The sequence below is a fragment of the Canis aureus genome, chromosome 1, assembly GCF_053574225.1.
Source record: "Canis aureus isolate CA01 chromosome 1, VMU_Caureus_v.1.0, whole genome shotgun sequence".
Taxonomy (NCBI): domain Eukaryota; kingdom Metazoa; phylum Chordata; class Mammalia; order Carnivora; family Canidae; genus Canis; species Canis aureus.
Genome location: NC_135611.1, coordinates 82,590,102 through 82,617,867, shown reverse-complemented (window position 1 = coordinate 82,617,867; position 27,766 = coordinate 82,590,102). Strand labels below are relative to the sequence as shown.

Sequence of the window (27,766 nt, the reverse complement as noted above, 5' to 3'; positions counted from 1 at the left end):
CAATTTAAATAAAAGTATTGTCAATCCTTTAAAGGTTAGATGAAATTCAGCTAGAAATTTATGCCTGGTGAGTTTTCAGACATTTGTATTTTTCTCCTCTTTCCCACTGAACTTTCAATGCCTCCATTTTTCTTTCTTTCTTTTTTTTTTTTTTTAAGGTTTTATTTATTTATTTCAGAGAGAGAGAGAGAGAGAAGAGCGCACGCGCGCATGAGTGGGGGGTGGAAGGGCAGAGAGAGGGAGAAGCAGACTCCCCACTAAGTAGGGAACTGACAAAGGGCTCAATCTCAGGACCCGGAGATCATGACCTGAGCCTAAGGCAGATGCTTAATTGACTGAACCATCCAGGCACCCTCAATGCCTCAATTTTATCATTTGGCATCTTAATTCTAGATTGGGATTTTTGTTATTCTTATAATGTAAATCTTCCATTTTCAAGAGCCTGCAGTTAGACTTAGCTTACCTATCTCTAGTCAGAATCTTCCTATCTATGCAATATATAGACATGTATAAAGATTCACTGCTTACCAGTCTTCTTTTTCATTTTTCCCCAGACTGACATTTACATTCTGATTTTATTTGATGTTCGATTAGTCTTTCCCTGGGACAGTTTCCTCAAATGGAGTACATTGCAAATGTACTGATATACTCTCTGAAATCTTGCAACTCCTCCCTCATATTTTTCTTTTTCTCTCACTGATTAATGAAATAATGTCTGGGCATGGAATTCCTCTCAGTGCTAGGTAATGATATTTCACTGTTTTCTGGCTTCCAGGGTTGTGGTCTGATATGATGCCTGTTAGATTTTTTTCCCTATTGTAGGTAACTTGTTCATTCTTTCTGGAAGCTTATAAGATCTTCTCCGTATCTTCAGAATTCAAGACTTTTCATTGGGAAAGGTTAAATGTGTGTCTTTTCTCACAGGACCACGTTTCCCTAATGACACATGATGTTGACCATCTCTCCATGTGTGCATTGGTCACTTATCTCTCTTTGGAGTTTATTCGACTGATATGTTCACTTTCTAGCTGGGCTATTTGCCTTTTTATTGTAGCTATTGATTGTTAGTTGTGTTTTTTGTTGCTTGATTGAATCTATGGCTTCCCAACATTTTCTGGGTAATGATGATTATCAAAGGAATATATTCTTTATGTTTCATCAGGAGTTGGAAAAAGTACTTTGTGACATTAATGTAGAATGACAATCAGATATTGAGGGCTGAATGAGAGTAAGAAATTAATCCTCAGAGGTTTAAATTACACTTTAAAGGGTTCACTCTAGAAGGTGTTTATAGTATTTACTGTAAGGAAGTCAGTGTAGAAGTGAGTAGTCTAGTTTAGGATCTGTTATAATAATGGAGGCAGTAGGGCAGCCCCGGTGGCGCAGCGGTTTAGCGCCGCCTGCAGCCCGGGGTGTGATCCTGGAGACCAGGGATCTAGTCCCACGTCGGGCTCCCTGCATGGAGCCTGCTTCTCCCTCTGCCTGCTTCTCCCTCTGCCTGTGTCTCTGCCTGCGTCTCTATGAGTAAATAAACAAAATCTTAAAAAAAAAATAAATAAATAAAAAATCTTTAAAAAAATAATGGAGGTAGTAAGTAAAGGTATTGGGACGATGGTATAATGGAGAATAGGATTGTAAGTGATTAAGTAAAATGAAAAGAATTTGCCACTTGATTGAAAGCAGTAAGGAGAGAAAAAGAGGAGTCAGGGAAAACTTTACAGTTTTTGTCCTTAGAAACTAGAAGAATGGAGTTACTGAGTTTAAGATGACTGCAGGAGAAGTAGTTTGAGGATGAATATTAAGAGTTCTTTTGTTGGGATTCCTGGGTGGCGCAGCGGTTTGGTGCCTGCCTTTGGCCCAGGGCATGATCCTGGAGACCCTGGATCGAATCCCACATCGGGCTCCCTGCATGGAGCCTGCTTCTCCCTCTGCCTATGTCTCTGCCTCTCTCTCTCTCTGTGACTATCATGAATAAATAAATAAAATCTTTAAAAAAAAAAAAAAGAGTTCTTTTGTTTACATGTCATATATGAAATTTCTATTAGATATACCAATGGGGATATCTAAGTAAGAAGTTGGATCTCCTTGCTGGAATTCAGAGGGAAAATATTGCCTGGAGAGAAAAATAAGGGACTCATCATCAGATAGATGGCATTTAAAATCATGATCCTCCAAAAAAATGTCATATATACATACAATGGAATATTATCAAGCCTTAAAAAGGATATCCTGTCATTTGAGACAAGATAGATGAATCTAGAGGGCATTATGCTAAGTGAAATAAGGCAGACAGAGAAAGACCAATAGAAAGACAAGGTATTACTTAGATGTGGAAGAAAGCAAGGAGGAAGGAGGCAAGGAAGAAAGAAAAGAAAAAAAATCAAACCCATAAAAAGTAGAAAAGTAGTTGCCAGGCATTAGGGGGAAATAGGAAGAGGTTGGTAAAAGGATAGAAATTTCCAGTGATAAAATGAATGCAGTCTAAGAATCTAATGTGTAGACATTGGTGACTATAGTTGATAACACTGTCTTATATCCTTGAAATCTGAAATTTGCTAAGAGAGTAAGTTTAAAAAAATTCTCATTAAAAAAAAAGGAAACATGGATGACAGATATGTTAGTAAACTCTATGGGGAGAAACCCTTTCATGATGTATACTTATAGCAATCAAATCACCGTGATGTACACCTTAAATATCTTACATTTTATGGGCTCAGTGGTTGAGCATCTGCCTTTGGCTCAAGTCGCAATGCAATCCTGGGGTCCTGGGATCGAGCCTGCATCAGGCTCCCTCCATCCCTCTCCCTTTGCCTATGTCTCTGCCTCTCTCATGAATGAGTAAATAAAATCTTTTTTAAAAATCTTACATTTTACAATTCTTTTTGTCAATTATACCTCAATAAAACTGGTGGGGGGGAAGGTCTTGATCTTGTATGAGAACATCTAAGGAATTAGTGTTGTACAGAAAGAAAGAGCTCTGAGATTAGAGAATGAGAGTCAAAAAACAAAGGAGGCTGAGAGGACACCCATGAGACAGGGAGGGAGCTGAAAGTGAGTGACCTAATGTCAGAGAAAATGATGCCTCAGGAAGGAGGGGATGATCAGTTGGGTCAAAGGCCACCAGAGATGGAGTAAGTTGAATTGGAGAATGGACCTTTGGTTTTGACGATGGGGAAGTCACTGGTGGAGCTGACCATAACTGTTTGGCTGCCTTGATGGCAATGGAAGCCTGATTGAGGTAGGTTCAAGAGATGAGTAAATAGGACAGCCCAGGTGGCTCAGCAGTTTAGCGCCGCTTTTAGCCCAGGGTGTGATCCTGGAGACCATGGGTGAGTCCCACATCGGGCTCCCTGCATGGAGCCTGCTTCTCTCTCTGCCTGTGTCTCTGCCTCTCTCTGTGTGTCTCTCGTGAATACATAAATAAAATCTTTAAAATAAAAAAAGGGATGAGTGAATAAGGATATTTAAAAATTTCTATTATTATTTGCGCTTCAAACAAAAATGTTGAGGTATGTTTCTTAGTATCAAAATCTAGTTATACTCTGGTAGGCAACCTCGGCTAATTTAAATTAACACAGATTATTAAAAAATACTTACATAAATCGGCTATTTGAGGACACCACAAATACACTGTACAGAACTAAGCACAAGACATCCTATGGTTCCCTAGAATTTCTTTCTGAATATTTGTATGGAAAAATGAGCAGTTCTATAAAGGACAGCTGAGAAATGAGGCTGGGATAGGAGGAAGTGAGTGAAGAATCTTTCTTTTACAGATGGAGAATTTTAAAACCCATGCAGTAGACAGACAAAAACTGATGCTACAGTAGCAAGATGGGGACAGTGGCTGGAGCAATGCCTTTGTGTAGATTAAAAAGTATCTAATCACAAATGGCAGCATTGACCTCAGATAGGAATTGATGTTTCAGAGTCAACAGAAGAAAGAAAATATGTGTGTGGGGAGAGAGAAGTAGATTGTGCATGTCAGGGTTGGAGTCTTTGGGCTCAACAGTGAATTCATTTACTGAATTTTTTCATTTACTGAATTTTTCATTTACTTAATTTTACTGAATTAAGTTCATTTACTTAGTTCATTTACTGAATTTTTTTTTTTGTTCAAAAATCACATTATTTCACCCTAGAGAGTGCTCTGTATCTTACCTAGACTTGAATATAAGTGCTCTTACTGTTTCCATATCCAAGATACTGTCTTTCCCTACAGCAGTGCTGTCTCTCTGATAGATGTTCTGTTTGTTCATGTTCATGTTCCTTTCTCGGAGTCTTCGTCCCCTTTGGATGACTTGTATTTTTCTTTATTGGCTCGTGGGGATGAGACCTAGCAGATTTGGTACTCGACCTGGCAGCACATGCAGAAAGCTTACCTCTATTGTTGTATAAAGGCAGGCAGGTGCCAGACCTTTTCTCTCTCTTTCATCTTCTTAAATTTGCTCAGACTTGACAACAGAGATCACCCAGCCCACCCACTGCATGACTTTACATCTTCTGTCTCAGGAATAACTGGCACAATCATGTGGTCAAGTTTAAACACCTGGGCAGGCTCTTGTCAGGGTCGTCTCTTCTCTGATCCTTACATGGTGTTCGGGCACTGTGGCCTAGAAGTTCTCCAACCGATGGGGGTAAAGAACATGCATGTCTGTATATTCCTTCTCCCAACCAACTCCTATATGTTGCCAGGGCCTTGCTTGCACCCAATATCCTATAGCCTCCAGCAGCCATTTTACTCAGGAATGCAAACAGGAGCTCCTTTATTCCTTTTGAGAGGTGCTTTGGTGGTCTCCTTACTTTATACATCTGGTAGACATTTGTTGATTATTTACCTTGTACCAAACACTGTGCTAGTTTCTCAAAGTATGTCCTGCAGAACATGAGCTGTGCAGTATATTAACGGGTATGTACTGGAAAAGCTGCCTTTGTTGGTTCAAAAAAGAAAAAAAACAAAGTGTGGGACTTCTCATACAGTTTGCGATGCTCATGGGAACACTGCCCCAGGATGCCACTTTTCGGAGTGGTCTCAGTATTTTCTGCCTCTCCCCCCAACTCATGCTCTCTTTCTCTAATAAATACGATCTTTAAAAAATTAAGCAACAACAATAACAACAAACCCCAAAGCGTTGGAGTTATTGTCTTCTTTTAGAACCAAGCCTAAATAAAATGCATCCAAGTAATGCTAGCTGCTTTAACAAAGATAAACAAAACTGGATAAATACAAATTCAAATGCAATAAAAGTTCATTTCTCCTTCATCAACAGTCTACAATGCAGTTTCTGGGTGTCAGGGCAAGTTTTTGCTCTATACAGACTTGTAGGACCTAACACATGCTAGCTCTGCCATTTTCCTTTCTTTTTTTTTTTTTTTTAAGATTTTATTTATTTATTCACAAGAGACAGAGAGAGAGGCAGAGACACAGGCAGAGGGAGAAGCAGGCTCCATGCAGGGAGCCTGACATGGGACTCGATCCTCGGTCTCCAGGATCACACCCTGGGCCGAAGGCAGGCGCCAAACCACTGAGCCACCCAGGGATCCCCTCTGCCATTTTCAAAATGGCAGAAAATTTTTCAAAATTTCAATTTCATTTTCAAAATTTCAAAATAATATTTTCAAAATATTACTTCCACAGCCACACTGGTGACATGGGGCACTGTCACTTCAGAGAGCCTGAAAGGGAAAGAACATGGAGGACTGTGTGTGGGAAGTGGCCCACATTCCTTCTCCTTCTCTCCTGTGCCGTATAGAACTCAGCTATATACGGCACATCTCACTGCAAAGGTGTTTGGGAAATGTCCTCCAGCTGTGTGCTCAGGAGAAAAGGAAATGAATTTTGTTGAACAGCTAGCAGACTGTCACAGCAACCACTGAAAGAGACACACACCAAAGCTTTCCTTGAGCATCTTTTTAGGAGCTACTTATAATAATTGTGATTATGACGATGATTTAAAAACATGGGAAAGGGCTGGAGTGCCTGGGTGGTTCTGTTGGTTAAGCTGTAGACTCTTGATTTTGGCTCAGGTCATGATCTCAGGTTGGTGAGATCAGCTCAGGTCGGGTTCCACGCTTAGCAGGGAGTCTGCTTGCCCCCCTCCCTCTGCTTCTTTTTCTGCTTGCTCTCTCTGCCCCCCTCAAATAAACAAACAACTAAACTCTAAAAAAAAAAAAACAAAAAAAAACCCAACCCCCCCAAAAAAAACCATGGGGATGTGCTTTCAATCAATAGCAGATATTTACTGAATACATAAAATGTTCAATGTACCCTGCTAAGTGCTTTATACCCAGGATCTCGTTTAATGCTCTCCTAAACCCCAAGACAGGGGAGTATATTGATTCTCTTTGGTACATGAGGAAACTCAAAGTTACAGAGCGTCAGAAGCCGGATGTAGAACTTGGTCAGTCAACTTCAAAAGCCTGTGCCAGACCTCTTTGCTATGCTCAAAAAACCTCGCACGCTAGATCACAGCCACTTAAAAAGAAGGAACATAAAAAGACTCAAAGGAGCACACAAAGTGCATAATGGACATTGTGTTTGGGTGCTGCAATTTTTATTTTCCAAAACTGTGCTTAAAGAAGCTTTATCCTAGTTCAAACCCTTTGACCAAGATGACATTTTTCTTTAGATGAAAGGAGACTAATTCTTACCAATTACAAAGTAGTAAGTATAACAACAAATAAGAAAAAAAACCACTCTCAATAATAATGAGAACAACACCCTTTCCTTTTCCTGGAATTTGCTTTTGGATAACCTCTCTGGGACTTGTCTGTGGTTATGGAATAAGAAAACCTTTAGTCGTCTTCTTTGAAACGGGTGTGGCTTTACTTTGTTCTCCACCTGAGTAACTTATTGCAAAGAGCATTTTATTTGCTCAGAAAGGGATCCACGTGGGAATCCTACCACTTAATGTTTTCCCACAACCACCACACTGCATCTCTTAATGTGATGGAATATTTTTTCCTTTCTTTTCTGTGGCTGTTGTTCTTCTTAGACAACTATTATTGTCTAAATCAAATTTTCTCTTGAACCTTCTCAAAGTTACAGAAACTGCAAGAATGGTACAAGGAATTTTTAAAAATATTTTATTTATTTATTCATGAGACACACAGAGAGGGAGGCAGAGACACAGGCAGAGGGAGAAGCAGGCCCCCTAGGGGAGCCCAATGCAGGACTGGATTCCTAAGACTCCGGGATCACACCCTGAGCTGAAGGCAGATGCTCAACCACTGAGCGACCCAGGTGTCCAGGTACAAAGAATTATTTTCCCCTTGAACCATTTGATAGTAAGTTGACTGCATGGTACACTATCCCCGCCCTACCTATGACCAAGAATATTTTCAAAACAAGGACATCCTTTTACAAAAGCACAATGCACTCACTGAGATCTTCAGGTTAGCATTTTTTACGTTACAACCATCTACTCCCCGAACCCCATTCGGGTTTTACCAATTGTCCGGTGAGTCCATTACAGTAAAGGGTCCACCAGAATCCCTGGTTGTACTTCGTTGTCAACCACTTATGTCCCCCCAACCAGCAACAATTAGCCCCCCAGTCTTTCTCTAACTTTTCTGATTTTGATGCCTTTGAAAATATAGGCCTCTTACTTTACAGGCATTACCCAACTTGGGTCTTATCTGATACAAGATTGAGCTTACACATCTTTAGCAGGAATTTCTCAAGTGACACTTTATTTGCAGGCATCCTATCAGGAGCACACGACTTCAGTTTTCCTAGTTATTGACAACATTCACTTTGATCACTTGATGGTGATATCTGTCACCTTTTCCAATAAGAACTTACTCTTGTCCCTACTCCAATTAATGCATATTTTGTGGGGCAGGGGTCTCTGTAAATATCCCCTTCTCCTTACACTTGCAATTTATCCATATATTGACATTGCTAAGGGCTCATGATTTTCTATTTTATTCAAGAAGTTATAATCCATCATAATGACCATTTATTCTGATAATCAAGCTGGCTTCCGTGTCCTTTAGATGTGTCCCTGTCATTTCCTTGCCTACTGGCACAGAGTCCATCCTGTAAGTTTCCTGCCTTAGCCCTACAATCGGCCATTTCCCCCAAAGTGGAGAATAGTATCGAGTATATGAAATATAGGCTGCGTTGATTGCTATTAGAAGTCCTCTTATCTTAGCAGGCAAAATTGTGGGATATATGTAAATATACATTTGTATGTTATACAGCTACAGACAAAATTATATAGGTATATGCATATATATACATATATGTACACACATACATATTTTCATCTATACTTAGTTTTATGTCTATCTATATATGTTGAAAACCCTAAGCCTACCCCACTAAATCCAGTTCCCACCCAACACGACAGTGTTCTAGTTTCTTCTTTTTCCACATTTCTAACTCCTGACTTCAACAGTAAGAAATTTGGCTCCCAATATCCTTAAATCTCATTTGCTCTGCCCCTCAGTATCTGGTCATAGCCACTGCCCTATACCTCTGAGTATGCCCTACTCACTCTGCCATTGCCCTGACTTGTCAACACCACCCTGTGGAAGCCATTCTCACCCCCTCTTAGACTCTGCTTCCAGTTCCTGCATGGGCACCTTCCTCATCCCACGGGACTATGGATCAGACCCATGGATCGGATCCATTGGAATATGGATTGGACCCATATGTATCCCACTGGAGTATGGATTGACCCACGTCTATGCCCCCTAGGTTGTGACTCCTCACACAAGACCCCCTGCTGTGGCAATGCCTTCCTCACCCAGCTGGGTCCCTGAATCCCCATGGCAGCTGCAAGGTACCCCCCTAAGCCTACTCAGCCTGACTCCCCAGAGGGGAACAGCATTTGCCACCCTAAAATATGCCTTTTTGGCATTCGGATTATTTTAGGCTGGTTATTGTTAAGAAAAAGCACAGGAGAAACTCTGGAAACCCAGTAGAAGTGACCGACCTCTTGTAAGAGACATTTATGTTTATAAGGGAAATCTCCATTTCTTCCTGTACCAGGAAGAGGAGAGTAACTAAATCTCTGGAAACTCATCAGTGGAGAAAGTACTTAAGTCCACACAATGACCTTACCTTTGTTTGCTGCCTCTCCACACATTAGAATTGAGTGCAGGACCCTGACAGCCCTAAATCATCACCATGACAGACCCTGAGTCCTCTCTGAAGGTTCTCTGCTTCTGATGAAGTTTATTTTGTTTTTGTTTTTTTTTTAAAGATTTTATTTATTTATTTATTCATGATAGACATAGAGAGAGGCAGAGACACAGGCGGAAGGAGAAGCAGGCCCCATGCAGGGAGCCCGACGTGGGACTCGATTCTGGGGCTCCAGAATCAGGCCCCGGGCCAAAGGCAGGCACTAAACTGCTGAGCCACACAAGGATCCCCTGATGAAGTTTATTTTGAACACCATCAGTAGGCATGGAGTTGAGGTCGGAGTGACTAAATGCTTCAGTGGATAGGATGCTAGACTAGAAGTTGAGGAGACTGGCATCTAGTTCTGGTCCTGCACTTTGCCAGTGGTGGGAAGCCTGTACCACCCATAGTCTTTCATAGAAAGGGGGTGATAGGGACACCTGGGTGGCTCAGTAGTTGAGCATCTGCCTTTGGCTCAAGTCATGATCCCAGGATCCCAGGATCAAGTCTCACATTGGGTTCCCTGCCTGCTTCTCCCTCTGCCTAGGTCTCTTCCTCTCTCTGTGTGTCTCTCATGAATAATAAAATCTTAAAAAAAAAAGAGAGAGAAGGAAAAGGAGTGATAAATAAATAGAATGGTCAATAAATAAAATGTCTGATAAGAATCCCTTCCCCCGCAAACATAGTAATAGTTGTTGTGAAGATAAAGTGAAATAAGGCATTCTGAAATGTTTTTGAAAACTATAAAAATCTAGGCAACTATGATATTTTTTAAGAAAAATATTTGTCAAGAAATATTAATGGAATGCATATTTTTGGTAGGGCAATTCTATTTTCTTAATGGCTCACAAAATTGATTGACTAAAATATGTCGCAGTGCACAGAGTTGGAAATGGGTGCTGAGGAGATAAAAGGTGGGGTGTCCCTGTGGGAGTGGGGGCAGCACACATTGGACCTTGCTGCAACCAGAACTCTGTCAGCTTATGGGATGAGCTTTGAGGAATTTCCAACTTAATTCATTTGCATCTTTATTGACCAGGTAACTATAAATTTAAAAATACAACTATTCTTTTGTCTAAGTAATCTCTACATCAAATGTGGGGCTCGAGCTCATGACCCTGAGATCAAGAGTGTTCTGACTGAGCCAGGCGGGCACTCCAGTTTTATTATAAATTTTAAGAGCAGGATTCTTCCTCCTGTGATACCCCATCCCCAAATTTACTTCTCTTTATTTACCTCCTCTGTGGAAATTTCCTTTGTGTATTTACACCATTGTAGCTGCTTCTAGAACTTCCTTTTTCATAACTGTTTACTGTCTAGATATATGTAGTAACTAATTAAACTATTTCTTTTTTAAAGATTTTTATTTATTTATTCATGAGAGATGCAGAGAGAGAGAGGCAGAGACACAGGCAGAGGGAGAAGCAGGTTCCATGTGGGGAGCCCAATGCAGGACTCGATCCCAGGTCTCCAGGATCAGGCCCTGGGCTGAAGGCGATGCTAAACCTCTGAGCCACCTGGGCTGCCCAAACTATCTCCTATTTCAACAAAAGAAGCCAACTAATGAGACCTTAGAATTTGAAAATTCCTTGATTCTCCAGGCTTCTGCTTATGTGAAAGCAATGAATTTAAGTTTTCTCGTATCTTATGAATGAAATCCCTTTTTGGCATTTTTGATAGAGTCTAATGCATATTGAAATTGCCTTTCACTTATTCTTGGATGCCACAGTAATGAAATAAAAAGTACCACCAAATAAAGAAGGACCCTGAGGCCACCAGCCCTATATGGATTACATATAAAGACGAGATTCTAATGTTGCTCTATGATAGAGGGACTTAGATTCATTTTTAAAGGATTCCAGAAAAACCACAGAAAGAAATTCAATACCTTTCAAAAGAAGAAATGAGGTCAAAGGCTGAGGAAGGCAGAATTAAGAAATACCCACACTAGAAAAAGCAAAAAGCAGCACGAATATTGCAAGGAAGTGGTCAGTGCTAGCAAACAGTGGGGCAATGAGGTTGAGAAGAGGTGGAAACTGGCTCAAGGCCCCTCTTCCATTCGGCTCTCTGCTGAGCGCTGTTGAAAAGTTCTAGTCACTTCCACCTGCCCATCATCACTGCAAGGGGTTTCTTAGCGGGTGGTACCTGGGAGATGTTATGCAGGTAATGGAGCTGGGCCAATGAATGGGACAAAGAACAGGCTCCCCACAGGGTGAACCAGAGCTGTGTGGGGGCGGTGGGGAGGGCATTGATTTCAGCCAGATTGGGCACTTTTGAAGATGAATTTACCCTCATGTATCTCTTCATTCACCCATTCATTCCTTCAGGAAACAATTATTGCACATATAGGGTTGCAGATGTTTGAAACCAAAGTACCAGACACACCTAATAAAAATTGTAGGCCAAATAAAAAAATAATCTCATATTTCAGTGATATAGAAAACTTACTGATTATTAGAGATGGTGGTTCCCACATCTATGTCTTGATATCTTGATTCTCTCTAAAGACCCCCACAAAAATGGCCATGAATGAATTATTTTAAAGCACAAACCCACAAAGACTAAGAGAGCAGAGGAAAGAACCATAAAAGGGAAGGTGGAAAGCCAGTGGATGAGTCAGAATGAACTAACCAGCTCAAAGAAGCTCAACCCTAAGCTGGTAGTGGTTAGGAAGAGAGTCAGCCATTTGGTTTGTGCCACGTGCTCCCAGAAATGCTCAGCAATGAGTGACACCAGATATCCCCAAAATGGGAGTGATTGGAAACATAGGTCGGAAGTCTTTTATGAAGCAGTTAGGCCCATCTTTCTTCTCAAAGCCTGTTAGCAGACCTGTCCTGTCCTTCCCCCACCTTTGCACATGACTGGGAGGTTAGTTCCAAGCAGCACTGCCCAGCAGGGTAGCCACTGAGCAGGTGAGGTTTCTGAGCACTCAAAATGTGGTTCTTATAAATTGAGATGTGCTGTGAATGTGAAACACAGTAGATTTGATGACAGAGCACAGTACAAAACAACATAAGATGCCTCTCGGTATATTTTCTTAATATTAATGATACGTTAAAACAATAATGCTTTTGATCTATTGGGTTAAATAAAACATATGATTAAAATTCATTTCTCTTTTTTTTTTTTAATAAGACAGAAAGAACATTTAAAATTACTGCCAGGACTCTCATGCTATTTCTGTTAGTGATGCTCTAGAGAGGGTGACCTGGGGCAAGGCACAGCTGAGGAGCTTCTTCCGTACTGAAAAAGGGGCTGCTGAGGAGCATAAGCGAGTGCATTGTAGTGGGAAACCAGCTTCTCCCACTCAGATCCTAGAATGCTGACAGCTGGTCTCCCAACCAGCAGGTGGTGGGGGGGGGGGACACACATGCCCCTCAGGAGAAGCTGATCAGCATGGAAGACCTAAGATCCTAAAGCAGACCCTGCACCCCTGCCCCTAACCCCACAATATTGCACTTCTACACCTGCCAACAGGTTCCTGAAAACTCCTGCAACTTTCTTGGGGTAGGATGTGCCTCTCAGTTGGCCAACCCCTTGCTCTTGCTCTTCCACTGGGGAGACATCGCTGACTGCATGACCTACGCAGCAGACTCAGGCTCCCTGCGACACTGAACTTTGGCTGCTTCCTGCCGCCCCCCAGCCCTGCCCCAAACTGGCCTCCTTCCTTCCTGCCTCACTTCTCTACCTCCATTCTGGGTTTTCTTGAGATCATCTGTGGGATCAATACCCTGAACTAGGCTCCTCGTATTTGGGTCTGCTTTGGGAGGGGGACCTAAAGAAGACATATTTTGATAGTAGGGGTGCTTCAGGAAAACAGCCCAGTGTCTCTCTCTGCAGGGAAGCCTTGTTCTCGGCACTTTCTGGAGCCTACCTATGAATACGAGCAGGGAGCCCAAAGCACCAAACAGACATCCGAGGGAATCCTCTAATAATTCAGAAAGCAAGACAAATGTGTTGTTTTTTTTCAATGGCAATCTATATTGTGGCTCATTGTTAATACCCTGCTCATTCATAGAAACATTACTGTGCCATAAGAATCATACTAACTGCACAAAAAGATGTGTGCACGTCTGTGCTAGTCTCAACAGAAAGCTAAAACACCGGGCTGTGTGCCTCAGAGTTCCCACCTGGAGCTCTCTGAGCACCCAGGAGGTGCTGCTCACAGAGTCAGGTGCCCAAATACAGAGAGGAGATCCAGTCTCTGCTGTCCGCAGAGGCACAGTCTAAGGCAGAAGTCAGATATGAGGGGAAATGCTCTGTTGTACAAGGGAGCGAGTGGGGTAGAGTCTGCACAGCAGGAAGACCCTAAACCAAACAGGCTGGGGGAGGAGCGAGAGGAAATGTGTGTGCAGAGGGGGAGGTGGCTGGCTGCAGCAGAAGGAAGGGCCTTCCCAGCAGAGAGCACGGAGAGGGGCTGCATGCAGGAGACTGGAGCCACCTTGAGCCAGCTGCGGTGGAAGGGAAGGGGAACGTGTCCAGGAAGGGGTTAGAGGGGGCCTGGGTCTGGCTTATCGTGCAAAAGGTAACAGAAGGATCTACAGGAGCCAGGAGATCATTGAAATGCCCTGGTGATTTCACCTAAAGAGAGAACACCCCTGATGGCCACCATGCTTTTCCTTGGAGGCTGGAGGCCTCCCCTTGCTCGTCTAGTGGTCTGTGGAGGGAATGAAAACAACCACTGCCTCAGTTTGTTTTGAAAGGGAAAATACCTGGGCCTGTGGGACTGGGTACAGTGGGGAGAGAGGGCAGCTACCTGGTAACAGGGTAGAGTGTGCCTTTTGTGCTTTAAGTGTCCTTTCCACCCCAACCGCCCACGAAGACTGATATCCACTCTTTGCACCTATCACTCAGCAGCTCCAGAATAGCCCGGGGCCTCTCACCAAGGAGCTGAGCTTCAGGCCTTCCTCCTCCTGAGACTTGGTCTGTCTGGGTCCAACCTCCACTGAGGGGCAGTGGATCAGATGCTCTAATCCTGGCGGATGTGGAATTCTTCCCAAGTTTTATAACATCTTACACTAGTTACAGAAGAAAAGTTTCTAAAAAGCACTAAGAAGGGATCTAAGGGGAACATCAGGCACCTCACAGAGTGACAGGGACAAGATCTGCTGGCAACTCTCTTCATAGCACCCCTAAATCATCACACAGACACGGAGGGTCCAGAAAACCATGTCAAAGCCAAAGCAGCAAGCTATTTTAGGTGGCTGAGAGAGGTCTTCAAGGTGACCCTTAAAACCACTTCTGGACAACACAGTTGGCCTCTCTCCCATTAAAGAGCAAAACATGGGGGCAGCTGTTAGGATAAAGCTGAACTTACAAAAATAGGTGGTGGGCAAAATAGGGCCATAGCCCGCAGTGGACCAACTCCAGAATAGAGGTGGAAGGAACACAGTCTTGGGAGACACCCAGACTTAAACTCAAATCCTAGCTCTAGTAACCTTCCTGTGAGGGTTAGTTAACCTTGTCAATCCTCATTTATCCTTGAATGTAAATGGAATTAGTAATTCCCACCTCTAGTCTAGTGATAAGGCACAGAGGAGATCCTGAGGAGATCTAGTGATAAGGCACAGAGGAGATCCTTAACACTATTCCCAGCACGTGGAGGACCCAACAGATGTTAGATCCTCTTCTCCACTTTGACTTTTTCTTGGGCCAGCGTTGTTTAACACATGTGGGTCCATAAAGACTTGTTGAGTATGATGGCCATAGTGAACACTTATGAAGAGAAAGTTCTGAGTCAGCAAAAGGCATCAGAATTATTGGGCTGAAAGACTCCTTGGCTATCTACTGATGGTTTCTCATCCTTGCGCTACTTGACATTTTGGGCAGGAGAACTCTTTGTTGTGGGGAGCTGTGCTGTGCATTGTAAGATGTTTGGCAGCATCCTGGTCTCTACCAAGTGGATGCCAATAGCAGTGCTCCTTCCCCTTGCAAACCCCTGGGATGGGGGGTAAAATTACCCAGATTGAGATCTGTAGGGCTGGCTCATACCCCAGCGGTCCTCTGAACCAGTGTGCCTGGTTTGGTCCTGGATGACCATTCCCTCAAGGACTTGGTTGGCCTTGAGGAGAGATGCAATTTAGTGCTTGAGATCCACTCTGCTTCCTAAGTGGAGCCAACATTATTGAACTTACCACAGAATATTTTGTCAAACACTTAATATGACGATTTCTAAAAATCCTCAGGTGCAGGTAACTCTTGTCTCTCCAGTAGCCTGGACAGTCAAGAGTGAATATGTGAATAATGAAGGAATGTATGAATGAAGAGGGAAGACATGAGCAATTTTATTTTGTCTGTACATTGGCTGTAGTGGTTCCTTTGTTTTTTTCCACCCAAATCCCAATGTGTCTTCTTCCCTTCTGATTTCTCTTAAGGAACCTCTTCCACAGACTAGGCACTCATGGTGGGACTGTCAAAATCCAGGTCCTGCTCTCCTCCTAGGAAAGACCAAAATCCCTGGGGGATTCTTTCCTTCACATTGCTCTGCCTCCTGGTGCCAGGTGACTCAAGCTCGACCAGATACGTCTTTGTTACAGGAGTTTGAGTCCTGAAGGGCAAATGAAGGAGCAGGGGGAAAGAAGAGGAATGGATCATTCTGATATGTTGGCTTCCAAAGGGATTTGGAGGGTAGCTGCTTCATCGTCTTCCTGCCTTGAAGAGGCAGATGGGGCTCAGCATCATGAGGTGACTTTTCCTCAAGTTACTGTCAGGAAAGAATAGGGCTGATGGGGTCTTTGGGGAAGATGGGAAAAAAGAGAGAGATGGGAAATCCAGGCAAGAAGGAACAGAAGGTGTTCCTCCTGAAGGATAGTGGTGTGGGTCTGCCCATTTGTGACCCTGGGGCTGTGGCTTACCCCCTAGACCTCGGGGGTTTGGAGAAAGTTACTCAGGGCCTCACTCGTGACCCTTTCATTATGTCCTTTGGAAATGTGTGAGGCTGGGCTTCTGGGCGACAGCTTACCCTTTATTTTAAAATTTGTAATTTTTAAAAAGATTTTATTTATTTATTCATGAGAGAGAGAGAGAGAGAAAGTGAGGGAGAGAGAGAGGCAGAGACACAGTCAGAGGGAGAAGCAGACTCCTGTGGGACTTGACCCCAGGACCCTGGAATCACGCCCTGAGCTGAAGTCAGACACCCAACCCCTGAACCACTCAGGTGCCCCTTATTTGTATTTTTTTAAAGACTTATTTTAGAGAGAGAGAGAGAGAGAGCAGGAGTGGGGGCGGGGAGAATGAAGGGAGAGGGAGAGAGAGAGAATCCATGCAGGTTCCCCACTGAGTGCAGAACCCAATACGGGGCTCCATCCCACCACCGAGATCATGGACTTAGCCAGAATCAGGAGTCGGCCACCTAACCCATTGAGCCACCCAGGCACCCCAATGGCTTCCCCTTTAAAACAACAGTTACCACTACCATTACTGTTACTGGTTACTAAGCTCTGCGTGCCCTGGGCGTGAGCTCTTTGCCTGTATTTTCCCACTGATTCCTCCCCCAGAGCCCACGAGTGAGGGGCTAGTGCTTTTTGTAGATGAAGCTACTGAGCTTCAGAGAAAGGTAGAAACAGGATTTGAACCAAGATCTGACCAATGGCGAAGCCTCTGATTGCAGGCGGTGGGGACTTTCCAGCCTGAGCCCTCCAGCTCCAGGCCCCAGAGAAGCAGAAACGGAGGAGAGAGGGCGAGGTCCCCACATCCCAGTCTGGCCCAGCCCGCTCAGCTCTCTCTGCCTGCAGCTTTTTAAGCAGGACCTAACTTCTCGAACCTGATTTTGATCCAACTTTGGAAACGCAGCTGTCTCCTGATGAACCCCCCTCCCCTCCATCTGGCAGATTAACTTGCTTTTCACCTCCTCCTCCCTCCCCTGGCCCACGGGTCAGCGGGCTACTTGATAGCGCCTTGGCCAGGGAATCAATGGGTAAGGAAGGGAAAAGGAGGGAGACTTAGCTCAACCCTTGTTACCTGAGGCAGCGGCTGAAACCAAGGCCCACAAAGGAGGTTTTGTATTTCCCATGAATTTAAAATGTCCCTGTCACTCATGCTACCGAATGTCCTGAGTCGGTGATCCAAAGAGAATGCAGTCATTGTGTTAGCAGAACAGTTTATAAGGAAATACTTCACAGCATCCAGTTATGCGGTAAAAACTCAACTGCAAAGAGCTAACTACTCAGCTGTCTCTTTGTTGTGGAATGGAGCTGCTGAGAAGCCTGGGACCTTTAGGAGGCCCCAGTCACCCCTCTCTGGGGGTCCCAGTCCTGCCTTCTTTTCTCTGTGGGTCCCAGTCACACCCCTACTCTCTCGGTGCTGCTCCCTCACTCCCTACTCCACCTAGGCCTTTCTGCATGCCATTTCCAGTTCTGGTCAGGGAGCATATAAGCTTGGTTTTATTTTTATTTTTATTTTTTAAAGATTTTACTTATTCATGAGAGCTACAGAGACAGGCAGAGGGAGAAACAGGCTCTCCACGTGGAGCCCGATGTGGGACTCAATCTCAGGACCTGGGATCACGCCCTGAGCCAAAGGCAGACACTCAACCACTGAGCCACCCAGGCATCCCTAAGCTTGGCTTTAAACTTGAGATGTCTGAATGTTAGAACAGTACTGATAAATTAGAAGCAGCAAGTTGGCCTTGACACACTTGGCCATTGGGCTTAATCATGAAGCTTTGGAGAAGAAGGAAGCCATTCCAGTCCAGGGAATAATAGGTGTCTTTTCAAAATTTTTCTTTTTTTTTTTTTTTTTTCCCTCTCTCTTCTTTGTCTTTTTCCCTTCTCTAATTTTCTTGTTTTTATTTATTATCATTTTTTTAATGCTCCTCCACACAGGAGGAGGGGAGCTGCTGTCGTATAAAAAAATATTGTATCGGCTTGCAAACTACCAGTGCATTGAAGCTTTGCTCCCAAACTGACAGGCAATTCTGTTAGCTCTGGAGTAATTCTGTTTTATTCTGAGGTTGAAAGTGAAAGAAGAAGTTTCCTAATTCTGACTTGATTTCTTTTTCTCAAATTATTATTCTTAGGAACTGTAAAAGAGAATGTCAGAATTATACTTTCCACTGCTTTCTCTCCTCCTCTTAAATATTTTCTGGGGTAAGGGGAGGTTATAATTATTTTTCTAACTTTTTTTTTTTTTTTAAGTAGGATCCATGCCCAGCATGGGACTTGAGCTCACACACCTGAGATTGAGGCACATGCTCTATCAGCTGAGCCAGCCAGGTACCCCTCTAACTTTTTGTTTTTGCTTTTAATTTAAAATCAATTAATTAACATATAGTGTATTATTAGTTTCAGAGGTAGAGTTCAGTGATTCATTAGTTGCATATAACCCCGAGTGCTGTTACATCAAGTGCCCTCCTTAATGCCTATCATCCATGCCACCATCTATTCTCCTCTAGCGACACTCAGTTGGTTTCCTGTGATTAAGTCTTATAGTTTGTTTCCCTCTCTGATTTCATTTTATTTTTCCTTCTCTTCCCCATGTTCATCTGTTTTTTTTCTACCTCTGAAACTATATATATATATATATATATATATATACTATATACCACATCTTCTTTACCCATTTATCTGTCAATGGACATCTGGGCTCTTTCCATAGTTTGGCTATTATATAATTGTGCTATAAATATTGGGGTGCATGTGCCCCTTTGAGTTGCTGTGTGTATCCTTTGGGTAAATACCTAGTAGCGCAATCACTGGGTCATAGGGTAGCTCTATTTTTAACTTTTTGAGGGACCTTCATACTGTTTTCCAGAGTGTCTGTACCCGTTGGCATTCCCACCAAGAGTGTAAGGGGGTCCCCTTTCTCCACATTGTCATCAACATCTGTTGTTTCCCGAGTTATTAATTTTAGCCATTCTGATCAGTGTGAGGTGGTACCGCATTGTGGAAGGAAACAGTTGACAAAACTAAAAGACAATCTACAGAATGGGAGAAGATATTGACAAATGTCTTGTCAGATAAAGGGCTAGTATCCAAAATCTATTAAGAACTTATCAAACTCAACACCCAAAAAACAAATAACCTGGTGAAGAAATGGGCAGAAGACATGAACAGACATTTCTTCAAAGAAGACCTACACATGGCCAACAGATACATGAAAAAATGTTCAACATCACTTGGCATCAGGGAAATACAAATCAAAACCCTCTATTTTTTGATCATGAAAACTCTCAGACCAAAGTAGAGAATTTGTACTCTGGGCAAATTCAAAACTAGCAAAAGCAAGGAAATAATGGAATTAAATAGCAAAGGTGGAGGAAAACAAGACTCTCACCTTTGAATTCGTAATAATAAGGCCATCTCCTTTATATGTTGATGTGTAAATTAACAAGACTTTCATCTTTTGGGGGCCTTTGCCTCTGGCCCAGCCCCCACCATCTGCTTTTGTGGTTTCTTCCTTGGGATTAGAGCATATACAAAAGCCTTGGATGGAAGGCAGATGAGACTTGAAATTTCAGCAAACCTCATAAATAGGTTTTCAGAAAAGCCAGCAGGCCATGGGTTGCTGACATCCTGGTGGAGCTGCACATAGATGGGAAGAAGGGATGAGTGAGGACCACCCAGACCACGGAAAACACTTTCACTTAAGCCAGCCAGGGAGGAAAGTCAGCCTCAAGCTAGGAAGACCAAACCTTTAGTGGTCTGGACTATACCAGAGCTTCTCAGACTTTGATATGCCCGCAAACCACCTGGGGATCTTATGTAGATGGAGATTTTGAGTAAACTAGAGTGTAGCAGAGCTTCTGAGCTACATTGGATGCTCTACTGTGACCTTGAAATTCTTTTTTTCTTTTTTTTTTTTTTACAAATTTATTTATTTGAGAGAAAGAGAGAGTGAGTGAGGGGAGAAGCAGAGAGGGAGGGAGAGAGAATCACAAGCAGACTCTGTGCTGAGCTGAGAGTCCAACTCAGGGCTCGATCCCATGACCCTGAGATCATGACTTGAGCTGAAGCCAAGAGTTGGATGCTTAACAGACTGAGCCACCCAACTGCCCCCCTTGAAATTCTTAATAATTTTTTTAAGGATTTTCTTTATTTATTCATGAGAGAGACACAGAGAGAGAGAGAGAGGGAGACACACGCAGACACAGGCAGAGGGAGAAGCAGGCTCCACACAGGGAGCCCAATGTGGGACTCGATCCTGGGTTTCCAGGATCACACCCTGGGCCGAAGGCAGGCGCCAAACCGCTGAGCCACCCGGGCTGCCCAATTCTTAATAATTTAAACTTGAACTTGTGTTTTGTAAGCCAGGTCAGGTGGTGCAGATAGCCCGCAAGAGCAAGGAGGAGATACTGCAGTACATGATGAATATGCATATGAATATGCATGATCCCTGTCTCTTGCTGCCTTATTTGCATATGTAGAATAATGGAGATGCTCACTAGTACAGAATTCTAGTGGGAATTTTGCAAATCTCAAAGAAAGAGTAATGTTATGTCTGTGGCTTAAGAACGTTAAGGATGCCGGCAGCCTTAGAACCAGAATTTGCTGTGAATACAGAAAGAAATGTAGTTCTAAGAATCATGAAGGACTAAGAAACTCTAGCATATCCTTTCTGTTACTTCTTTATCTTAGCCAATCATTTATGCCCAAAGTGATGCCACAGAAGGGAAGTTCCATTTCCTTTCAGTTTGTCCTTATCAGGGGGGCAGAAGGCAGAGATTGTTGATAGAATGTGTACTTATTAAGAAGTAAAATAATAAGAATAATTGAGTTGCTTTGTTCAGCGTTTCCTCTCTCAAATAAACAAATAAAAACCTTAAAAAAAGATAAATGGTAAATCTGTGTATTTTAAAGTCTGAATATTTCTTTTCTTAGAATGAAATTAAATGGCAAATATAAACATTGCTAGTTGAGAGGCTGTGGAAGACAAGGAAAGGCTTCCTCTTTTGGTACCTTCAGTGGTCCTTTTTTCCTCCTTTTGAACAAGGCACCTAGAGTTTTATTTTGTGTTGGGCCATATAAATCATAGAGCCAGCCTGGCTCATACATGATGCTGGCGTTCTTGGTCCACAGATCACGTTTTGAGAAGTGAGAGCCTAGACCAAGGTGTTGAAGCCCAAAAGACCTGGGATCAATTGTCAACTCTATCACCTGCTAGCTGCTTTTGTGATCTTAGGCAATCCTTTAAGAAATGTGTAAAAGAAAGGCAAAACATATTTTTATGACTTATCAGTAATGATCGTCTAACTTGGTATGTGATACTTTTGCTTACATACTAGAGTTTTCTCATCTATGCAAAGTGGATCATAATTCCTCCCAGGCAAGAATTCAAAAGACAATCCCCTTCTCTAAACTCTTCTTGCCCTTGGCAGAGCCTGGAGCTGAGTGAGGGGTCCATCCCTCCTCTATTGACCTTTTAGTCCTTCTGCTTGCTTATAAGCTCTTTGAGAACTGAGTCATGCCATGCCTCTGTCCTGAACCCCTGCCTGCACAGCCAACCTCTACCATGGACAGTATCAATAGTATTATAAGGTAGATGTTTACTATTGGATAAATACATATACTCTGCTTCAACCAAGAAATGTGCCACCATTGAAATACAACACATTCCCTCCAGATTCCTACCATCTGTCCCAATATTAAGAGATTTCCGGGATCCCTGGGTGGCGCAGCGGTTTGGCGCCTGCCTTTGGCCCAGGGCGCGATCCTGGAGACCTGGGATCGAATCCCACATCGGGCTCCCGGTGCATGGAGCCTGCTTCTCCCTCTGCCTGTGTCTCTGCGCCTCTCTCTCTCTCTCTGTGACTATCATAAATAAATAAAAATTTAAAAAAAAAAAAAAGAGATTTCCTTCTTGTTTTCCTATTCAGATCATACTTATCCTTCCAGGGGCAGCTATGTGAATTTTTGCTTTGAGACTCTAGAGGAACTGATCCTATCTCTGGCTCTGTTTTCCTATCAGCATCTTGGTTACACTCTCCATTGGTATCAACTCAACTCTTGTGAATGAATACGGCCTTTCCAGGCTTTCCCACTACCCAATCAAAGAAATACATCTGCATCCAAGAACTCCCAGCAGAAATCCTGCACTTTGTTCTGACTGGCTGCCTCCTGAACCAATTCTAATGGTGAAGGTCATACTAGAGGTTGGGGATCTTAAACATGAGATTACCTAGAAACTATTCACGTTGACAAGATGAAAGCCATTCTATTGATCCATTTAGGACATGCAGCTAATCCCAGACAAATAAAACACCAGGGACAGGTGGTAATAAAATAGCCATTGGTAGACAACCTGAGGGTTCTCCATCCTCCCTATCATGGCTCTGTTAGTAAATATTTTCTCTTTTATGGCTCCATAGCTAACTAGGCCCTTTGAAATAATAGCTCAGCTCTCTTATTTTAAATATAAGGAAATGGAGCCCTGTGGGGAAAAGGGAGGGCCCTGCACAAGATCACATATCTAGTTAGTGGCAAAGCTGGCACTGGAACACACTGCTTCCAACATAGTTAGCTCTTAATCATACACACTCTACTGCCTTGTGGTGCCATTTAAGGACGTTGTATTTATATATTTTCTCTCCTTGCAGACACTGACTTTTCAGGGGGCCAAAGACAGTATTCATCTGCACTGCAACTTTTAGTTCAGGATTATAGTGAAAATTTAGCGAAGGATTATAAATGTATTAAGCAGCCTTAATAATGTGAGTAGGATGAGCAAAAAATTGTTAAGCACCAAAGTGCCAAGCAGAAATCAAACATTAAGTTAAATGATTATTATTGATAAGTTATTACATTGTGTTGTGACCAGAGGGAGAATGTTTTGCCTTTTCTTTAAGTAAGAATGATACAAGAATTTAACCTTAACGTCCCAGACTTGTGAATAGTTTCTGTATATCAGAAGTTTTTCATACCAACTATATCACCTTTATTATATGTATGTATACTTATATGTCCATATCTAATTATCTATCCACCTTTATTTCTTCTTTAAGAAATTATCTGTGCTCAGAGAAATGAAGTTGTAATCTTGAAAATGTCTAAAACTTTGAACTATTGTCTAGTTTTATCTGTGAACTGAGAAATTTGGTGGAACCTGCTCCAAATTCTTGTCTCCATTTTTTCCAAGGTACTGGTGAAGTGAGATTCCTTTTTAGCAAATGGAAAAACAGAAGGAGTGCCACATCACAAATGACATTTGAAAAAAAAAAAATCCTAAAGATCATTGGCTATCATCTGAAGCACCTGCTGCCTCAGGCAACCGGGCAATTCCTGCGGGTGGGAGAAGGCACAGGGATCTCTGACACCTCTCCAGGGCCTCACTCCCTAGGAGATGTCTGTACCTAATTTGGGCCTAAGATATCCCTCCACACTTCCCTTTGTCTTCCTATTTTCCAACTCTACCTTTTCATCATACCTGTTTTTACGTTAGGAAAATTTCTAGTTTCTTCCAAGTATAACCCGGATGATGTCAAGGTGTAGCCTGCCCCCCTTGGTCATTCCTACCACCCCACAGCCTTCAAGGCTGAAGTTTGCTCAGGAATTTTTGCTAATTCCCAGGGAACTGCATTCAGAACCTCCTCTATTGGGATGCCTGGGGGGCTCAGTGGTTGAGGGTCTGCCTTTGGTTCAGGTCGTGATCCTGGGATCCTGGGATCAAGTCCCTCATTGGGCTCCCCACAAGAAGCCTGCTTCTCCTTCTACCTATATCTCTGCCTCTCTCTGTGTGTGTCTCATGAATAAATAAATAAAATCTTAAAAAAAAAAAAAAAAGAAAGAAAAAAAAAAAGAAAAGAAAAAAAAAACCCAACCCACCTCTGTCCACAAGGGTGACTTCCTCCTATCATCCATTCTGGCCTTAACATCCAGCCAGCGATAAGAAAGCTCTCAAGTTTTCCCAGAAGGATCCACTTTCACAAAGAAGCATCAGTGAGCAAAGTGGACTTTATTAAAGACACTGGTGGGGTGACAAAGGGCAAGCGAGGTGCCAGCCTTCCCCATGGCCAAAATGTAAGCACCCCCTTCCGTGATTGTATTACAAATTCTCTCCTGGGCCAGGTGTTCTCAAGTCTTTCCCTCAAGCCCCCATTCCTCCCCTTCCTTCTTGTCTCTCTGCTGGCAGCCCTCTGGCCCTCTCCTCATCATTTAAATTCTCTTCTTTTTATACAGAACAATTCAGTTCTCCCAAATCCCTGTCAGCCTGCACACCTCACACTTTCCTGACACGACACATGGGTGATACCTTCCTCTCTCATAATCATCTCTCGAGAGGGTAACAGCCGTTGTTTGTTTTCAATCAAACTGGAGTTACTTTCTCTATGAAGGGTTTCCTGAATTTTCCCTCTGAATTTCCAACATTTCAACAAAATCCCTTTTGACCTCTTGATACTTTTAAGATATAATTAATGAGATAATTTATTTGACGGCATCTAGCTAGCCAGCCAGCTAGCTTTCTCCCTCTATGTTAGCGGCATATATAACAGCACTGTGATGCATCTGTGCGGGCTCAGGAGAACTGCTCATGCATATCCCTCTCTATCTCTTCCCAAAGCCGCATTCAGCGGCTCCCTGTTGGAATCTTGGGGTAGGGCGGGCTCCGGGCAGGAGAAGGAGTGGGGATCCCTTAGCCTGCATTAGGTCTGAGAGGTCATGAGATGTCCCCTTGAGTAAGACAGAGGGGTCTCTGTGTGGAAGATCCACCAGTGATGAGAACTGTTGTGACCCAGACTCCCCATGCAGATGAGAACATCCCAGAAGAGCTCGCTCCACATCTGCTCCACCAGGTGCTTTATAGGCATCGGATATGGGGTTGCCATGGCCTGTGCACCTGCTCTTATTCTCCTTTTTGTTCTCAGAGAGTTGGATGTCCTGCTTGTCAATAAGTGACTCTAAGGTGTTGCCAGATTTCAGCTCAGGAAGTTGAGAAATGATCCCCTCCTTCTCTTTCTCTCAAATTTGGAAATTCTCTTCCTTGATGACTGGTGTCTCCAGACACTCATGGACATGGAGGAGGAGGAGTGTAGCAGTCTTCACCTGCTTCTTGCAGGGCATCCCCCAAGAAAGGCCTCTGGTGAGTCGGTAGAAAGGAACACCTGTGGGAGAACCAGTGGGAGAGGGGTGGACGGGACTGCAGGAGCCGCAGGCTCCAGGGAAGGCTGAGCAGTCTGGGCCTGAGACTGTGGACACAGAAGAAGCCAGCCGCCCGGGCTCTCTGCACAGGAGTGCCCAGTCCAGGGCTCAGTAGGACTGGAATCTCGTCCTGTGAGTCCAAGTTAAGTGGAGGCCAAGGTGGAGCCGGGAGGTGAGGGAGCAGAAGACAGTCAGGTGAGTCGGTGATTCATGGGTTGGAGGATCTTTCCCTAAAGAGCTGTTCTAGTTAGCCTCTGCAAGATCTCTTGGCTCTGATCTTCATCACATGTCCCCTGGGCTCCTGTTTTCCCAGTTTGGATCACTTGCCCAGAAGGGGCTGACCTGAGCTAGCACCCAGTATCTCTGAGGAAAGGGTGATTGACTTCTTCCCTTCCTTCCTATATCCTTTTTCCCAGCCTGGCGTGTGTCGGCCAGGGTCCCTGCAGTGTCAGGTACAACCTGCAGTGACAGCAGGGAGACACCTAGGGAGGAGACTGTGGGAGAAGGCCTTGGGGTGAGTGAAGGAATCTGGTGACACTGGGGACATGGTGACTGTGTACTTGGCTGGCCATCCTGTGTCCTGCAGGGCTCCTGGCTGTAGCTGGTGTCCCTAGTCTTCTGCAGCCACCTGGAGAAGCCCCCTGCTAAAGGTCTTTCTCCGCAAACTTTCCACGAAGATTGCCGCAGAATGACCAGGCAAGCTGGACTTCCTGTGTCGTGGGATGATACTGTTCCTGCTGTGTCCCCCTGGGACACCCAGCTCCCCTGCTGCGGCCTCCTCTAACCTGGGCCTCCTCAACTCTGGCCTCTACTGTGCATCTGGCCCATCACTGTCCTTTTCTTCTCCCTCTCCATAGAGTGTCTCTGCCACTGGATCTTGATTTCTTAACCGCTTGCTTCTCACTCCATGATGTGACATTTCTTCCTAGCCACAAAGCTTGCCCAGATGCTAAAACCTATTATCCAACCAAACTGGGTCCCTGACCCAATCTCCTCATTTCACCTCACCTCTTCAGGTTCTTAATCTCTCACCTAGTGAAAAAGCCATAGTTGCATTTGTTAGCTGACAGTTGGAGAGGTGAGGGGAAGGGCCCAGCCTTGATAAGCTCCCATTTTTGTGATGGATCCCAGTTTGCTTCCCCAATCTAGAAAGTCTAGAGGCTCTTGGCCAGGGAAGAGAGTAGACCCAGTCTCTGGCCCTGGGATTGAGTGGATGGCCCTGGCTGTAGGACCAACTCACAAATCTCCACTCTGGGCCCATCGTGCTAGAGCCACTCAAGTCTCCCTTGGAGCCAGGCTGGCTAGACTCCGGGCTGCCAAGTCCAGCTTCAGTCTGACAGACTCCAAGCTCTAAGCAGGTGGACTTAGGTCCTAAGCCCGAGGTCAGGGGCCCGTCTTTAGGGCTATAGCATGTACGTGTAATGAAAAAGCCACTGGAGCCTTCTGACCTAGCAACATCGTCCTTTCTACTTAGAGGAGTGGAGGAGATCCCACAGTGTGGCTCTCCTGGCTCCCCCCAGGCTGTTGGCCCACCCGAACTCTGAGATTGTGGTCCTAGAAAAAAAACCCTTAGCTCCTGTCAAGTAGGGCAGGCTGATAGCCTAGGGTCTGGGAAGACTCATTTCTGCTTTTAATAATCTAGTCAATAACATTGTAATCCATCATTTCATTCGTCTTTCAGGATGACTTGTAATTTTTTTCTTGAAAACTAGGGATAATATAGTGGATAAAAGAAATTGAGGAAAATGGGTGGGAGGTGTTGTGTGTCTGGCTAAGCGTCGGGCTGTGTTTGCTGTTTGCTGTAACCGTACATACACGTCAGAGGCTAACCTTCTCAGGTGTCTTTGTTTGTGTCACCCCTGTTGTTTCGGGGTCTCCCTAGAGACTTGTTAAATATTGTCTGAAACACAGAGTTCTTTCGGTTGTATTCCCCTGCTGTATAGGAGCCCTGCTGATAGGGCGGTGAAGTGTGGGGAGGGAGGAAGTGCTCTACGTTCCCATGATGAGGTCCCAGTCTCTAGTGAGCCTGTGTCCTGGGGTGGTGGCCCTCCCCAGTGCTTCTCAATTGCATTGCTTCTTCCCTCTTAGGTGAGACAGGAAGCCTGGTGAGGGAGGGGCCTATTTTCTCTCAGGTCCTTTGGGCTCTGGTAAAAACCTGAGGAAGTTGGGCCCTCTTGAGGGCAGGTCTTGTGAAGAACAGATGATGCTGGGTGTATATAAAAATGGCTACTCTCCCCTCCTCTGGCTGGAAACACTAGGGCATTTTTGTCTGCTCTTCATTGCGAATCTGGTAGGGCTCCTGGCGATAAAACTCATGATGGTGTGGGGTTCCCCCTCTGACCGCCCACCCCTTAGAATTTCCAATTCTCAGGCTCATCCACACTGAGCCTCCAGCAATTTGCCAGCCACAGTTTAGGTTTTCCTGCCCTAGTGCTCTGTCCCTTGGAGATCTCTGCTCCCAGATTTCTGCTCCAGTGAAGTGTGATTCTCTGTATCTGCCTTTCTGTCACCTCAGTTTTAAGGGTGGCTGTTGGTCCTATGATTTCAGTTCGATGGCATATGAGTT

At 43.9% G+C, this 27,766-nt stretch overlaps 1 long non-coding RNA gene across 2 annotated transcripts in view; it reads left to right on the top strand.

Annotated features, from left to right (window-relative positions):
• The window catches only part of LOC144318942 (uncharacterized), a 49,048-nt gene that overhangs the window by 14,197 nt on the left and 7,085 nt on the right, over positions 1-27,766 (top strand). Inside the window, exon 1 of one of the 2 annotated variants that reach the window (XR_013384887.1) lies at positions 24,980-25,141. The exons of the other annotated variant lie outside the window; for it this stretch is intronic. This is a non-coding gene — a long non-coding RNA (uncharacterized LOC144318942). Of the gene's footprint in view, positions 1-24,979; positions 25,142-27,766 lie in introns of those variants that run through there. 2 annotated transcript variants of the gene reach the window in all.